Source organism: Herpailurus yagouaroundi, unplaced genomic scaffold, assembly GCF_014898765.1.
Source record: "Herpailurus yagouaroundi ecotype Mexico unplaced genomic scaffold, PumYag 180, whole genome shotgun sequence".
Taxonomy (NCBI): Eukaryota; Metazoa; Chordata; class Mammalia; order Carnivora; family Felidae; genus Herpailurus; species Herpailurus yagouaroundi.
The window spans coordinates 17,572,911-17,590,649 of NW_024412411.1; the positions used below are offsets into that span (position 1 = coordinate 17,572,911).

Sequence of the window (17,739 nt, forward strand, 5' to 3'; positions counted from 1 at the left end):
AGGGTATTGATGCGAGAACTGCCTTCTGGGCCACCCACCTTGACTTCCTGGTGTTTAACAAGGAACAGTGACAGAGAACAGCTGACTGGGCTAAGAAGGAAATGGTGATGCTGGAAACGTCATGCTATTTTGGTTTTCTAAGTTGAAAGAGAATTTTTAGCTTGCCTCGTTTTCTAATTTTTTTTATGAGATGATCATTCAGATTCTGCTTAAATACTTCAATGCTATTACATTAAAGGCATCTCATTCCATGTTTCATCCTTACCTCCTCAAAGATCCTAATATATCTGAATACGAGGGCTTCTCTGAAGATTTCCCATGATTGGGTGAAAAACACGAAAGATGACCCCACGTTAGGTTCAAGACAGTAAAAGGACAGTACCTAGTACAAGCTTTTGCTATGTAGTCTGGAGGACTGTTCAGGAGAAGTCAGGATGGGAGGCTAGTTAAGGAATATAGTTCTGGCACAAATCCCAAGTATAAGCCTGCAAAAGATCGTATCAGAAAAGGCACAAGGGCACCTGGGTGGCTCCATCAGGTGAAAGTCTGACTTTGGCTTGGGTCGTGATCTCACAGTTCATGAGTTTGAGCTCCACGTGGGGTTTACTGCTGTCAGCTCAGAGCCCACCTCAGAACCTCTGTCCTCTCTCTGCCCCTCCTCCGCTCATGCTTTCTTTCTCAAAAAACGAATAAACATTTTTTTTAAAAAGCACCAAAGACCTAGAGGATCTCACTCATTTTTATTTTAGCTCTAATAGGTTGACAAGGTCCAAGTCAAATGAGGTAAGGGAGTTAGTAACAGTGCTAAGGAGAAAGTTAAATACAGCTGGTCTTAACTCAGCAGCCTTTTGCTTTCACTTGCCTCCTCCCCAAAGACCTCCATATTACTTGGGGGCACATGGGCATAGATAATATTAATTATCTATTAATTAATAGATAAAGGGTAAATTAATAGATAAAGGGTAAATTAATTTTACCCTTATCAGGGTAAAATCCCTGATAGGTGAAGACTGCCATTTCTTGCAGTAGGGGCAGATTACAAGGTCACTGATGATCTGTCTCTGAAGAACAATTTATTGAGTCAATGCTGTTGGACCCAGATGTATTACACATCAAATGAAATCTAGGAGTTGTCATAAAATTATTTCTGTGCTTTACAAAATGCAGAGTCATAACCACTGCCTATAGTATGTATTCATTCTTTTGTTCCAATGATAAATGCATTCTTGTTTTGTAAACTTCACAGTATTAGGTTACCTTTGTGCCAGCTGAGGTTTTGAAATTATATATGAGGTTCACCAGGAATTCAAAAAGAATATCTTTTGGTTTTACGATACAGAAAGGATTGCTGTGCAAGACTGACATTTTAGTGATTTATTGCTTTCCCCCATAACCTTAAACTGCCAAACACTATACATAATTCTATACATACTTCTGATGTGTGTGTACATGTGTGTATGCGTGTGTATAATATAATGTATATAAATGTACATGAATTTTCAAGAGGAAAAGTAACATACAGAAGGGCCATTAATTCTCCTTTAAGTCAAATATCTCTGGTTCCTTTAACCTTATGTGGCTTAGACTTGAAACCTATCTAGTCACTCTGCTCTGAGATATTTACCAGTTTATTTGGCCCTTCTTATATGAGAGCCCCTGAATCCAAAATGCAATACAATTCTACTAGGGAGGGCTGCTCAGTTTAAGAATCATCATCTTCAGGGGCGCCTAGGTGGCTCAGTTGGTTAAGCGGCTGACTTCAGCTCAGGTCGTGATCTCATGGTCCGTGAGTTCGAGTCCCACGTCGGGCTCTGTGCTGACTGACAGCCTGGAGCCCGCCTCTGTTTCTGTGTCTCCCTCTCTCTCTGCCCCTCCCCCATTCGTGCTCTGTTTCTCTCTGGCTTTCAAAAATGAATAAATGATAAAAAAAATTAAAAAAAAGAATGATCATCTTCAGCAGGAGCACTACCACCACCATTTATTGTCTCCCATGCCCGCAGCTCTATGGTAGACAGATCTTCACAGGATACATCTTTATCATTCCCAGAGCCTACAGTGGTTATCACGAAAACACCACCATACTATTACTAATTGAGACTTAATTTATAGTAAGTTAAAGTCTTTATGATTTTTATACATATTTTATTTTTTATATTTATTTATTTTTGAGAGACAGAAAAAGAGGCCAAGCAAGGGAGGGGCAGAGGGAGAGGCAGACACAGGATCCAAAGTAGGTTCCAGGCTCTGAGCTGCCAACACAGAGCCTGATGTGGGACTCAAACCCATGAACCGCGAGATCATGACCTGAGCTGAAGTCAGACGTTTAACTGACTGAGCTACCCAGATGCCCTAGTCTTTATGATTTTTTTAATGAGAGCTTTAGAAAACCACAGATACTTTATTCTATTCATATTCAAGCACAATATGTTTTAACCTAAAATAAATTTTTAACTTATCTGTATGAAATGTCATCTCATTAGAGACAACAGAATGTAACAGAAGGGTTTGAGCTTTTCTGTGAGATAGATCTGCCTTTGTACCCCTAGACTGCTAAGGCTGTGTAACTGAAGGTCAGTTCCTTGACCTCTCTGTGCCTCAAGTCCTTCATATGTAAAAGGACAATAATAATGCTAACCCTTCTAGGTTACTGTGATGGTTACAGATAATATATAAGAAGTATCTGACATATAATAGGGACTCAGCAAACGATATATTATCCTTTCATTGTTATTGTTATCATTATGTTTAATATTTTTAAGTGAGATCTCAGAGATTTGAATCTTTCCAAATTTCACCAATATTTTACCTCTGCCAGTATCCAAATCAATAATGCAAATGTCCAGAAGAACATGGCTGAGATTAGAGGGCACGGTATACCACTAGGTAACGACTTCTAGGTTGTTGTCAATTATTTCATCCAAAATAATAGCTCCCATGTTTTGATTCTTAGTAAAATCCAGGACAGATGTATTACAACTATTCAATAGGCTATGACAATTTTACAGACAAACTGAGTACAGTAGGAAATACAATTAAGATTCTGAATACAGAACCCAAATTCTTAACCCCTGGAGAATCTACATGTTTCTTAACATTATCAAGTTATCAGTCCACCTGTGGCTTCCACATCAGTTTGCCATCTTAGATGTTAGGATACCATATTTTGTTAAATGCTTTGCCTACAAAGTCTTACAACTTTGTATTTCTAAACTTTCTGTTTTTTAAAAAAAGATATAGGGGTGCCTGGGTGGCGCAGTCGGTTAAGCGTCCGACTTCAGCCAGGTCACGATCTCGCGGTCCGTGAGTTCGAGCCCCGCGTCAGGCTCTGGGCTGATGGCTCAGAGCCTGGAGCCTGTTTCCGATTCTGTGTCTCCCTCTCTCTCTGCCCCTCCCCTGATCATGCTCTGTCTCTCTCTGTCCCAAAAAATAAATAGACGTTGAAAAAAAAATTAAAAAAAAAAATAAAAATAAAAAAAGATATAAAGTTTCCTTAAACCTTATTATTGTTTTATTACTGCTTCCGTTTCAGAGTTCTCCAAAATATCTTGAAGAATAAGCTCTAAACTCTTGTTGAAATGTACTTCAGTCTTAGGAGTCTTGTGAATCTATCTCCCCTCCTTTCTTAAACTCTATGTTTTATAGGACTTTCCTAGCCTGATTCTTATTTTCCAAAGATGTTGTTTCTTTATCTAATAAGTGGAGATAATAATATCTAATAAATGGGGTTGTTGTAAGGAATACATTTAAAAATCCAAATGCTGAACACATGGCTTGGCATAAAACTAATCAATAATAGCTATTATTATGTAAATTTCACTCACAATAGATTTGTGAGGAAGTTGATGATGCTGTTTTTCAACACTGTGTTCTCCATTATTAGCAGCACTCTATTATACTCAGAAGAAACGCTCAATAATTGTTTGCTGAATTAAACATCCAGAGTAAGTTTTTATATTACAGTGGTGCAATTTAGCAGTAAATTCAAACACATAAAACATTTTATTTTTCCGAAATAAAAATGGAAGTTCTTTTAGATTGCTTGTAAAGACCTATTCCCACTAAACTCGCCCTATAAACATAATAAAAATACTTAGATATGCTGATTTTTCCTCTAGGTTTAGCATATTTTCCCTAATAATCCTGCTCAAGAGGACAGTAAATGAATAATTTCATCTCTAGTAAACTGGTCAATATTGGGGCAAAAACTCTCAGTTTGTTCTAATTTTCTTACAGATTGAATGAAATAGTACTTCTGGTGTCCACAGAATAAGAGTCCAGCAAAACTGCATTTTCAAATAATAGATTAATTGGAAAATGTTAAAAAGACCCTTTATCTATGAAGATACATTTTAAATGATCGGAGACTCATCCCAAATGGTTTCAACATATGACAACTTTAAATGATAATTATTGATAGCTGAAGTCTTTAAAAAATAGGCTCAATTTTTAAAACTTCTGAGCTCTACTCAGAATGCACAAGTTTAAATTTCAAGGGCACTATCTACTTGCTATCAAATATGAAGGTTGTGAATATCTGAAGTGCTGTCATGTGCAAGAGGTTGAGACTTGGTCTGAGTGAGAGACCACTGCAGGTGAGAAGCACTTTTTACAGCAACAAGATTTTATTTTGAGCTGCCACACTTTGTCACCTTCAGAGTTTAAGGAAGGGTAACTTGCTGTAAAAGGAAATTTTGTATATGGAGATGGAATTAGTAAGATTCCCTCAAAACTCTGAGGCTCTGTATTCACATTTGAAGGAGGTGTTGTTTGACTTCAAAATGCACTGGTAAAGATGGGTAGAGAGAAGAATTACCTTCTCGTGACCAGCAACATAACTCCATCACCAAGGCATCCGATCTCATAGAAATCTTGCACAGAACTTTTCATGTCCCCTTGCATTTATTTTTTTTTAATTTTAAATTTGTTTTAAAGTTTATTCATTTTGACAGAGAGAGAGAGACAGAGCACAGAATCCGAAGCAGGCTCCAGGCTCTGAGCTGTCTTCACAGAGCCCGACACGGGGCTCGAACTCACAGACCTTGAGATCATGACCTGAGCCGAAGTCGGACACTCAACCGACTGAGCCACCCAGGTGCCACTACCTTAGCATTTATTATTTCTATGTATAAATCCTTAGGCATATCATCTGCTCTATTTGACACTGTACAGAAAAGTCTGCACTTTTTTGTTTATAGCAGTTAAGTTTCTCTTTCACTTAAATCAATCTTCCTCAGCTTAACCTGCTCTGAGAGGTTGCTGTTGGAGAGAAGGGAGAGAGCAGCTGGTGCTCTCTGGGTGCCTTGTATGGTCAGTTACTGTACAAAGTGCTCATAACTGTTATGTCATGTTATCCTCACATTCTCTACTAGGTGCATATTACCTTCACTTTACTGATGAGGACACTGAGGCTCAGAGAGGGTAAGCAACTTGTCAGAAGACACCAACCCAGCGAGTGGATGAGCTGCGATTCCATGCATGATTCCTAGCTTCGGTGTATACACCTTTAAGTCTGCACAGACTTCCCATGTCGGACAAGACAGAACCACCACAGGATGTCTCAGAGCCCTTCATTAAATTCCCACTTTCTCTAAAAGTGTCCTGGTTCTAATAAAAATGCATTTAACAAAGACCCAGGATTCATTTTCTTTTTCAGCATTGTAGAGGTTCATCCCTGATGCTGCTAGTAACTCTTAAATAATCTGACCCTGATGAACAGTGGCAAGAGCCATAGGCAGGTAAAAGGAGAATATGGGGCCCTGGGGTTCTGTAGTGAATGCTTAGCTGATTCTGAGAGCAGCCAGTCTGTGCAAGCAACACAAGCCTCTCGAATCACGGAGGGTCGAACTGGTCTTGCCATAATGCTCTCAAAATTGAAGGAATATTCTATCAGGTGACCAGCTGGCCATTAAAATTACTTCCCATTGTTCATCATGTGATTTATTTAAAAAAAATAATCTGAAATAGTTCAAAGAATTTAGTGTCATTGGAATAACATCGCTTCTCGGCCTTTTGGCTAAGATCAAGTGCAGTGTCATTGGAATAACAGAACTTTTTCCAGCCTATCTTTTTATTTATGTAAACAGTATTTCATAACTCTTGCATTTATAAAATTGAAATGCAGGGAAAAAAAGAGATATATAAATCTTTTGCTAACATCTCAATTTAACATTAAGTAATATTTAGCCATAGGTTTATAAATAATAGAAAACAGAGCTTCATCCAGCTTATAAAAAGCTGGCATTTCTAATAAATTATTTTACATGTGCAACAATTATATTTCAAAATCTATAGTATTTTATCTTTTGATAAATTTAATGCTAAAATATTTATGAGAATATCTTAATCCAAAATAATTTTTTAATTTTTTTAATGTTTTATTTATTTTTGAGACAGAAAGAGACAGAGCATCAGCAGGAAAGGGGCTGAGAGAGAGAGAGACACAGAATCCGAAGCAGGCTCCAGGCTCTGAGCTGTCAGCACAGAGCTGAACGTGGGGTTTGAACTCACAGACCGTGGGATCATGACCTGAGCCCAAGTCGGACGCTTAACCGACTGAGCCACCCAGGCGCCCCCAAAATAATTTTTTAATCACAGGAGAAATATGTATATGTGTGTGTGTGTGTGTGTGTACACACACACACACACACACACACACACACACACACACACACATACATGCACAATTTATCTGCATTTTTCTTTGTTTTAGAAACATTAAATAGATTAAAAACAACATATAGGATAAAGTTTTTTGAGGGGAGTAGAATGAAAATACACACTCAAGAGTAACTGGAAATGATGTTAATTTTGTGACTTTTAATGAAAATTGGATTTGTATTTTTTTTTAATTTTGTTTTTTAGTGTTTATTTTTTGAAAGAGAGAAGAGACAGATACAGAGACAGAGACAGAGTATTAGCAATACAGGGGCAGAGAGAGAGGGAGACACAGAATCCAAAGCAAGATCCAGGCTTGGAACTGTCAGCACAGAGTCTGACACGGGGCTCCAACTCACAAACTATGAGATCATGACCTGAGCTGAAGTCAGACACTTAACCAAGCCACCCAGGCTCTGCTGCATTTGTATTTGTCACATTTTTTTAAGCTTATTTATTTTGAGAGAGAGAGAGCAAGCAGGGGAGCAGCAGACAGAAAGGGAGAGAGAGAATTCTAAGCAGGCTCCACACCCAGCATGGAGCCCAATTTGGGGCTCAATCCCATGACAGTGAGATAATGACCTGAGCCAAAATCAAGAGGGGGACATTTAAGCAACCAAGCCACTCAGGTGCCCCACGTCTGTATTTTTATTTTATTTATGTATTTATTTTACGACATTCATTTTTTTTAATGTTCATGTATATTTGAGAGAGAGAGAGAGAGAGAGAGAGAGAGAGAGCATGAGCAGGAGAGGGTCAGAGAGAGGGGGAGACACTGAACCTGAAGCAGGCTCCAGGCTCTGAGCTGTCAGCACAGAGCCTGATATGGGGCTCAAACCCATGAACCATGAGATTATGGCCTGAGTTGAAGTTGGATTCTTAAACTGACTAAACCACCCAGCCCCCCTCCCACATTTGTATTTTTAAATGGCTTATCCTGAGTATCAAATCACCACAGTTTTTAGATTTCACTGGTTACATTCAAATCAATGATGTTATGGTTTATTTTAAAATGTACATACAATGAACAGAAATCATGTCCTTTGTAACGTTCAAAGTTATAACTAAACATTTTAGATACCAACATAAAAATGTACAAGTGTGTGCACATGTACCTTTTCTGTGTACATGTGATTTTGTGTGTGTGTGTGTGTGGCTGAGCACATTCTTTTTGAATATATGTGAGCAAAAGAGTTTAAAAACAGAGAAAGACTAGATGAGTGCAGTTGATTTTTAAGTAGTTTTAAGTATTTACATTTAAATAATTCTGGGGCAATTTGGAAGAGAAAAGATTCATGAGCTAATAGGGGAAGGGTCCTGAGGCTACAGACTGAATGCACTTTATTTGTTGTTGTGACCCTTGAATATCAAGGCCTAGCACATATTTGGTACTCATTAAATGTGTGTTGAATGAATAAATAATTTACAGTAGAGAAGTCTATGTTAATCCACATTGTTTTAGCTTCAGCTGAAGGGCAGAACTCTCCTATATGTATCCCTGCTGATTTTATTTTCCCAAGTAAGTTAAAACTTAAGCTAACCTTCACAATGATGATAGACCCTGGTTTTTCACTTTTTCTTTTGCAAGGCATTCACATTTACATTTTTTTAAAAAATTGTTTAACATTTATTTATTTTTGAGAGACAGAGACAGATGATGAGTTGGGGAGGGGCAGAGAGAGAGGAGACACAGAATCTGAAGCAGGCGGCAGGCTCTGAGCAAGGTGTCAGCACAGAGCCTGATGCGGGGCTAGAACCCACAAACTGTAAGATCATGACCTGATCGGAAGTAGGACACTCAACCGACTGAGCCACCCAGGGGCCCCTCACATTTACATTTTTAAGCACATTATTATGCTATGATACTAACAGACAAGTCTTTGCAATGCGGGCATAGTAACTTTTAGGTTAATTCATTATAATTTTTTCTTCCAGCAATTCTCTTCCTACTTTAAATTCACACACAAGTAAAACTCTATTCCCCCTTAGTTGTTTTCCCAATTTATCTTAATTAGCACCTAAAGCTTCTATGTGTACGGTGACTATATGTATATTATGCAACTAATTAGCAATATTCTCTTAACTGTAAGAGTTACATCCCTAAATTTAAACAAATAAGTGAAAAAAGTAAAACCTGGCTAAATGAAGTTCACTTTACACTTGTAAGAAAAAATATTTTTAATCTAAAGGGTGTCGATTCTATGTAATACTCAGTTTACTATGTAAACTCCTGGTTTATTAAAAACACCAAGAGAAAGGAAGCCTATCATTTGAATTATAGCACTGGTGGGGAAACCTACAGAGAGGCTTGAGGTACTTTTATTTTCCAAGGCATAGCATCCCAAAGAAATACTTCATTTCATGTCTTCAAATTCTGAGAACACCTACCTGATAATATGAAAACAAGGAGATTTTATATTTATATATAAGATGTTGTTAAACTGCCATTTTAAAAGTTTTATTCATTCTTGAATTGCATTATTTGTAACTTAAATCCTGGTATTGCGTTTGATTCGATGCAATTTAATCATTCATTGGGTGCTTTTGACCCCTGGTGCATTAGCACAGAGTCATGAATGCCACCCTCCAGGAAGAAGGCCTGCTACCCCGCTCCACCCCTCACTCTCTCTCGCCATCCTGTTCAAGACCTGGTTGCAGAGTCTTCATTTTCTCTGGACTCTCTTTCTGACTATCCCCCTGCCCACAACTCCAGAAAGGTGGTGTGACCCAACTGATGCCACCACAGCTAGATAGGACTTATTCTGTTTATTTATACCCTCACAGTCTGGCGAATTATAGGGACACAATACGGGAGTGGGTAAAACAATAGGCGAATGTTCAGAGTATAAACTAAGACCATTCTCTAAGGAAATTAAAATAATGAAAGCTATAGCTCATTTTAACAGGAGATCTCTGTGAATCTTGGTCACACCCTACACCTCACCAGTCCTTGGATTTTGATCCTGCAGAACCTACCATACACTTGGGACAATCGTTTAATAAACAAAACCTTCTGATATGAAGTAGATTCAAATCCTACCTTAATCAAATCCTAATCCTACTACAAACACCAACAGAGTGTTCCAGTTTTATATAATGCTTTACTTCAGCAGTTTTCACAGAATGGACACGGACCCCTCTTCGGGAGGCTACACAATGTCAAAATGACTTACATAGTATCACTAAGACATTGCCTATCTTTTTCTACTACATGGACACTTGCACCGATGATGCAAAAGCAATGGTTGGTGAAACTGCTGGGCCCTTAATATGAATTGACATCAGTACTAAACTGTAAATGTTGGAATTTTTTTCACCACGACACACTTTTAATGAAAAATTTTAAAAAATGGGTGGGGGGAGGCACCTGGGTGGTTCAGTTAAGCTTGCAACTTTGGCTCAGGTCCTGATCTAGCAGTTGGTGAGTTCAAGCCCTGCATCAGGCTCTCTACTGTCAGCACAGAGCCCATTTCAGATCCTCTGTTTCTTTCTCTCTCCCTCCCCCTACCACAGTGAGCATGTGCACACTCTCATTCTCTCTCCCTCTTAAAACTACAATAAACATTTTTTAAAAATTAAAAAGAGAATTCCAGTTTCACTTAGATCAACTCTTTTTTTAAATGCACATCTTATAGTGTTCTGCATGATAAAATAGCAGGTACTCATGAAGCACTTTTGCTGCATACCAAAGGAGGCTGGTATCTCTAGGAACAGCACTTGCGAGACTGAATTATAAGATGAACTAGCCAAGTGCAACTGTATTTGAAAGAAACACTAACATACAAACGGTGGTGAGAGACTGGATATTTAGCTGATTTTTCTCCAAATTTAATGAAGTGACTCCATCATTTCAAATAAAACTGACCGTATTTTATGCCAATGATAAAACTTGAGACTAAAAGAAAAAAAGAAACAATTTTGGAAAACTTTATCCACTACTATGAGTTTAACAGTATCTTAATACTTAAAGACTATTGATGAGATCAATGATGATATTAACAAATGAGATCTCTTGAAAGAATATAATGAAATGTGTCTAAGTTTGGAAGATCTTCATAGCTTAGTGAACCAATATTTTCCAAATGGCCAACAGACAGATGACAAAATCAGGAAAGGATAAAAAATTTATTCAAAGTAAAAAAATTGGCCAATCTATTTTATTGTAAACGAGCGAAAATTTTTCACTGATATGCTTATCAGATGCTATAATGCATCTAACCTTTCAGAAGATGCCACTTGTAGACTTTCATGGTGGAATTGATGAGGCATATCCATTTATCTAACTGCATAATGCTAGAATTTTGTCAAATACTTAAATCAAAACAACATATTGAAAAGACTGAATGCTGAAGCAGCTATGAGAATTGAAATGTCTTGTGTTATTAAATCAGACATTTAAACAATTCGCAAAGATATTTACAAAAAAAACCCCACTCTTGGGGTGCCTGGGTGGCTCAGTCAGTTAAGAGGCCAACTCTTGGTTTGAGCCCCAAATGGGGCCAGAGCCTGCTTGGGATTCTCTCTCTCCCTCTTTTTGCCCCTCCCCTGTTTGTGCTTTCTCACAAAATAAATAAACTTTAAAGAAAAAAAAAACACTCTTTTGAATAATTATTTTTGCTTTGGAAAAGAAAACTATTTTTCATAAAAATTGTTACTTAACATATAATTACTATATTATTGTCTTAAATTATAAATATTTTCCAATATTTATTTTTAAAAATTTTTTCTAACATTTATTTATTTTTGAGAAACAGAGAGAGACAGAGCATGAGCAGGGGAAGGGCAGAGAGAGAGGGAGACACAGAACCCAAAGCAGGCTCCAGGCTCTGAGATGTTAGCAGAGAGCCCAATGCAGGGCTCAAACTCACAAACTGTGAGATCATGATCTGAGCCCAAGTCAGATGCTTAACCAACTGAGCCACTCAGGTGGCCTCTTATTTTTAATGTGGAGAATATCAGTATATATAAACCATATAAACAAAAGCTCTTTGGGGGCCTGATATTTTTTTTTTAATTTTTTTTTTCAACGTTTATTTATTTTTGGGACAGAGAGAGACAGAGCATGAACGGGGGAGGGGCAGAGAGAGAGGGAGACACAGAATCGGAAACAGGCTCCAGGCTCTGAGCCATCAGCCCAGAGCCTGACGCGGGGCTCGAACTCACGGACCACGAGATCGTGACCTGGCTGAAGTCGGACGCCTAACCGGCTGCACCACCCAGGCGCCCCTGGGGGCCTGATATTTTTTAAGAATGCAAAGAAACATGGAGATCAAAAAGTTTGAGGAGTGTGTGGGTGGCTCAGTCCATTAAGCATGAGACTCTTGATTTCAGCTTAGGTCATGATCTCAGGGTCATGAGATGGAGCCCCACGCCAGGCTCTGCACTGACAGGGCAGAACCTGCTTGGGATTCTCTTTCTCTCCCTCTCTCTTTACCTCTCTCTATCTCTCAAAAATAAATAAATACTTTTTTTTAAATGTTTGAAAACTGCTTTCTTAATTTATCTTACTTTCTTTCAGTCTTGCAACATCTGGGTGAGGTATGTTTTTAGGAAACAAGGACCACAGACTTTAAGTGAAATGATGAAAATCACAAGCAAGGAAATAAGAAAGCCAGAAACTGGACCTGGATTTATGTCCAGAACTCTTTCCATGATACCTCATTCTCACTTCCAGATTTATAGTTAGTAAAAATCATTTGCCTTTCATTTAGATCCGATAGTTTTTGCTTTATGTATGTCTTTAAAAATCTATGGCTAAGTATAGTAAGGTTTAGTTAGCTACAATAATCATAACAGAGTGGTATTGGAGGAAGGATAGACAAAAAGATCAGTGGAACAGAAACCTCAGAAATGGATTCACACAAATATGCTCAACAAGTTTTGACAAAAGTACAAAAACAACACATTGGAGGAAGGATGGATTTTTCAAGAAATGATGTTAGAGGAAGTAGATATCCATACGCCTAGAAATGATGCTCTACCTAATATACAAAACAGATTCAATAGCTTCATAAAACTATAAACCCTTCAGGAAAAAACAAAAACATAAGAGAACATCTTTAGTATCTAGGGCTGGGCAAAGACTTCTTAGTCTTAACAACAAAAGCATAATCCATAAAATGAAAACTGGTAAATAAGACTGAATCAAAATTAAAAGCTTTTGCTTTGTGAAAGTCCATGTGAAGGAAATAAAAAGACAATCTACAGACTGGGAGAAAGTATTTGCAAACCATATCTGAAAGGACTTTCAAAGCTCAACATTAAAATAACAATAATAATAATAATAATAATAATAATAATAATAATTCTTCAATTAGAAAAGAGGCAAAAGATACAAAGAAATATTTCACTGAAACGTATGTGCAGATGAAGAGATGGTCAATACCATAAGCTAACAGGGAAATGCAATTTAAAACCATAATGAGTTACCACTACATGACTATCAGGATATCTAAAATAAAAAACGACAACACCAATAATTCATACATTGCTGGTGGAAATTTAAAATTATCTATGTACTCTGGAAACAGTTTGTCAATTTATATAAAAATAAATATTCCACTACTATACAACCCAGCAACTCCACTAGGCCTTTATCCTAGAAAATGAAAACTCATGTTCACAGAAAAATGTGTACACAAATCTTCATAGCAGTTTTTTTTAATATTTTAGTGTTTATTTATTTTGAAGGAGAGAGAGAGAGAGAGTGCAAGCAGGGTAGGGACAGAGAGAGAGGGAGACATAGAATCCCAAGAAGATTTCAGTCTGTGAGCTGTCAGCACAGAGCCTGATGTGGGGCTTGAACTCACGAACGGCAAAATCATGACCTGAGCCAAAGTTAGACACTTAACCGACTGAGCCACCAGGCGCCCCAATAGTCATTTTAATCATAAGTAGAAAAAGATGTCCTTCAATGGTCGAATATTTAAATAAAGTGGTATATCTATACCATGGAATATTACTGGGCAACAAAAAGGAACAAACTACTGATATATGTAAGTTATATAAATCTCCAGGGTATTTTGCTGAATGAAAAAACAATCAATCTCCCAAGTCATATATATATACATATATATATATATGTATGTGTGTGTGTGTGTGTGTGTGTGTGTGTGTGTATATATATAATTGTTTCTTTGAGTTTATTTATTTATTTTGAGAGGATATGCAGGAGGGGGAGAGAGAGCAAGAGAGAATGAGAGAGAGAGAGAGAGAGAGAGAGAGAGAGAGAGAGAGACTGAATTCCAAGCAGGCTCCGCACCATCAGCACGGAGCCTGACATGGGCTTGAACTCACACACCATGAAATCATGATCTGAGCTGAAACCGAGTTGGATGCTTAACTGACTGAACCACCCTGGTGCCCCGTAGGTTCCATTTACATGACATTATTGAAAGGATAAAATTATAGAAATGGACAACAGATTGGTAGTTGACAAGAGTCAAGGGAGAGAAAGGAAGGGAAAGTGGATATGGTTATAAAAGGGCAATGTGAGGGATCCCGATAACTGAACTCTTGCTTCTTGACTATATCAATGCCAATATCCTGATAACACCTGCACTATAGTTTTGCACAATATTACCATTAGCAGAAACTGGGTAAAAAAGGTACAGGGGTTTTGTTTGTATTTTTTTAGCTGCATGTGAATTTACATTTATGCCAAAATAGTTTAATTTTTAAAGTTTATAAGTAATACTCTTCAAAACTATGGCAAGGCCATGAAAAACAAGGAAATATTGAAAAACTATCAAAGACTGGAGGTAACAACACTACTAAACACAACATAATATCCTGAGTTGGATCCTGGAACAGAAAAAGAGCAATTAGTGGAAAAACTGGCGAGATCCATATAAACTCTACTTTAGTTAATGATATTAAGCCAAAGTTAATTTCTTACTCCTGACAAATGTACCAGGAATATGTGACATGTTAACGTTAGAGGAGGCTGAGTGAAGGGTATCTGAGAACCATCTGTTTTATCTTTGCAACTTCATTGCAAATCTAAAATTATTCCCAAATAAAGAGTTTAACAAAAATGTTTGGTTAAAAACTGTCCCCTACCCACTGCTTCCAGTCAAATATTAAGCATTTTATCTAGGCATACAAGGTACTCTGTCCTTTAGTTCCTGCCCCCATCCAAACTTATCTCTGGCCCTTTGTTTGTTGTCCTTGGGCCTTTATCAGTATAGAATGCCTGATGCAAGGTTCTCCAAATGTATTTCACTGAGTCAACACTTATTCCTTTATAAAGACTAGTCACCGTGGGGCGCCTGGGTGGCTCAGTCAGTTAAGCGTCCAACTTCAGCTCGGGTCATGATCTCACGGTTTGTGTGTTCAAGCCCCATGTCAGGCTCTGTGCCTCAGAGCCTGGAGCTTGCTTTAGATTCTGTGTTTCCTTCTCTCTCTGCTCCTCCCCCACTTGTGCTCTCTCTCCCTCAAAAATAAATAAATGTAAAAAAAAAAAAATTAAAAGACTAGTCACTGTGCCACGAGTTTCTGGAATTGATTAGGATGAGGATTTGAATTTACTTCACATCACAAGGTTTTGTTTACTAAACCATCGTCTCAAGTGTGCATTTGATTCCATGGGATCAAGATCCAAGGACCAGAGAGGTAGGGTTTGACTAGATCCACAGAGCTCCCTGGTTTCAATGAGATAAGGCTTAAGTTATTTTAATTATCTTAGGAAATGCTTTACCAATAACTTGCTCTTATGTTATACTCAGAATATTCACCTATCTTTTCACTCATTTTTGCAATTATTATCCAAATTAAATCATTTAAAGGATGTTTATTTTCTATAATTTGCCAGACTAGAGAGAGATACAGAAATGAACAAAATATGTCCTGTCTAGCTGTGGAGCACCTAACCTTTAAAAACTGTATGTATGATGGGGTGCCAGGGTGACTCAGGTGGTTGAGCATCTGACTTTGGCTCAGCTCATGATCTCACAGTTCATGAGTGCGAGCCCCGCATCAGGTTCATTGCTGTCAGCGTTGAGCCCACTTTGGATCCTCTGTCCCCTTCTCTCTGTGCCCTCTTCCCCTCTGCTCTCTCAAAAATAAATAAAACAAAAACAAAAAAAAAAACTAAAAACCCTGCATGTATGAGGGTAGTAAAAACAATTCCCAGAGAAATGATGGCACTATAACCAAGATTTAATTTAAAAAACATGGAGAGATTTGGGGGTAAGAGTAGAACAGGAGGCCTTCAAACAGAGAAAATAGGAAACAATTAGTACCCACATGTGAATAGACATGAAACAGGAGAACCACTAAGAGATAGTTGGACAGAACAAAGTCATATGTAAACATATGACTTAAAAATAAGGCCAGGGAGGTATATAGCGCAAAGTGCAGAAGGGGTGTAGCAGCTACATGTTATGAAAGATGTTTAATGCATTAATGATGCAGTACATGGCCCCGGGCAAAGACAATGAGAAACCCTCCAGATGGGCTTGATTAATAACTATGATGTCTGCTGAGCTATTGAGATCCCCAGGGTGCAAATCCTTTGGCATTTTCTTTTTTTTTTTTTTTTTAATGTTTATTTCTGAAACAGAGACAGAGCATGAGTGGGGGAGGGGCAGAGAGAGAGGGAGACCCAGAATCTGAAGCAGGCTCCAGGCTCCCAGCTGTCAGCACAGAGCCTGACGTGGGGCTTGAACTCACAAACTGTGAGATCATGACCTGAGCTGAAGTCAGTCGCTCAACCGACTGAACCACCCAGGCACCCCTCCTTTGGCATTTTCTAAATGCAAGTTTTCATTTCATGATAACATGATTGACAAACAGTGTATAAGTTGTATCAAATATGGGAAGGGCATCCAGCAAGCCCCAGATCTGGAAATGTCAAATGATAAAACATATATATAAATGTACAATGAGTGAGCATAAGCTGGAGCCACGGGCATAGACTAGGGAGGAACCATATGATTGCTTTCTTCTGAATTCTTCATTCAGAGAGTTTTCAGTGATTGACATTTACCCTAGATATGATCTTTAAAACAAAAAACAGAAAAAAGCTAAAGCAATAAATTTTAAAGCCATCATAGGAACAGAAAGACAATGATATTTAGTTGTTAATCAAAACAAATACATACTCGTGTGAGACCTTATAGCTTCACATTTTTCAGGGAAGTTTTAATTATCACTCAATTTTTTAGCTAACAAACCCTGTGGGATAGTTTTACTACAAAATGGCCTATTTTCTAGGCACAAAATTTGGTTACAACTATGCCTTTGTCTCTGAAGTTCATGAGAAATGCTATCTCTATACATGTAATAAAATAATATCTTCAAAAACATGAAGAAAAATACTGATGAACTTCTAGAGGACTTTTGAAGGTCTGAAGGGAAGAAATGGTGGCATTTGGTTCATTTGGGCTTCATAAACCATGCAAGATAATTCAGGTTGAAACAACGCACACTTACCACACACAAGCACACACAGACACGTATGCATGAACACCATGCATGACTAGAATTAATTACTTAAGAAATCTGAACAGTAACAAATTCAAAATGCCATAAATAGGGGGTAACTCTCCATTTGCTTTTGTTCTTAAAGACGAAAATAACAAAAGGAAACATCTACCTAATTTTTTAAAATCTGAATTCTCCTCCTGTCTCTTCTCTCCTGCTGTACTTTGTCCATTTGGAGCTATCTGGTGAGTATCTGAGACATCATGGGGCCTGTATCAGGACAGGAGCTATATTGAGATATGTGGAATGTCAAAAATGAAGTTATGATGCTAGAAGCAGGAAAGAATTACACATAGTATCAAACCAAAGGTTTCCAGAGACAGATATTAAAGCTATGTCTGAAATTAAGAGTCAGGGCCAGGTTGAAGAAAACCAACACTACTGAGCTGGAATCACAGGACAGTAGGAGGAAGAGTCATTGGCACCACCTAGAAAACTGTCCTACAGAGTTGCTATGTTTCAAATATTGCATTTATGAATGTGAGGTGTATGGCTTAAAGCTGTACTTGTAACTTTACTGACTTGTGGTAAGAAACATTTTATATCATGTCCAGTGTGTGTGTGTGTGTGTGTGTGTGTGTGTGTGTGTGTGTGTGTGTG

General features: G+C 37.9%; 1 protein-coding gene and 1 pseudogene across 1 annotated transcript in view; one reads left to right on the plus strand and one right to left on the minus strand.

Annotated features, from left to right (window-relative positions):
* Positions 1-17,739, minus strand: part of GRM5 (glutamate metabotropic receptor 5) — a 522,995-nt gene that overhangs the window by 432,991 nt on the left and 72,265 nt on the right. The window lies entirely within an intron of this gene.
* On the plus strand, positions 5,994-6,158 carry LOC121039537 (uncharacterized; annotated as a pseudogene).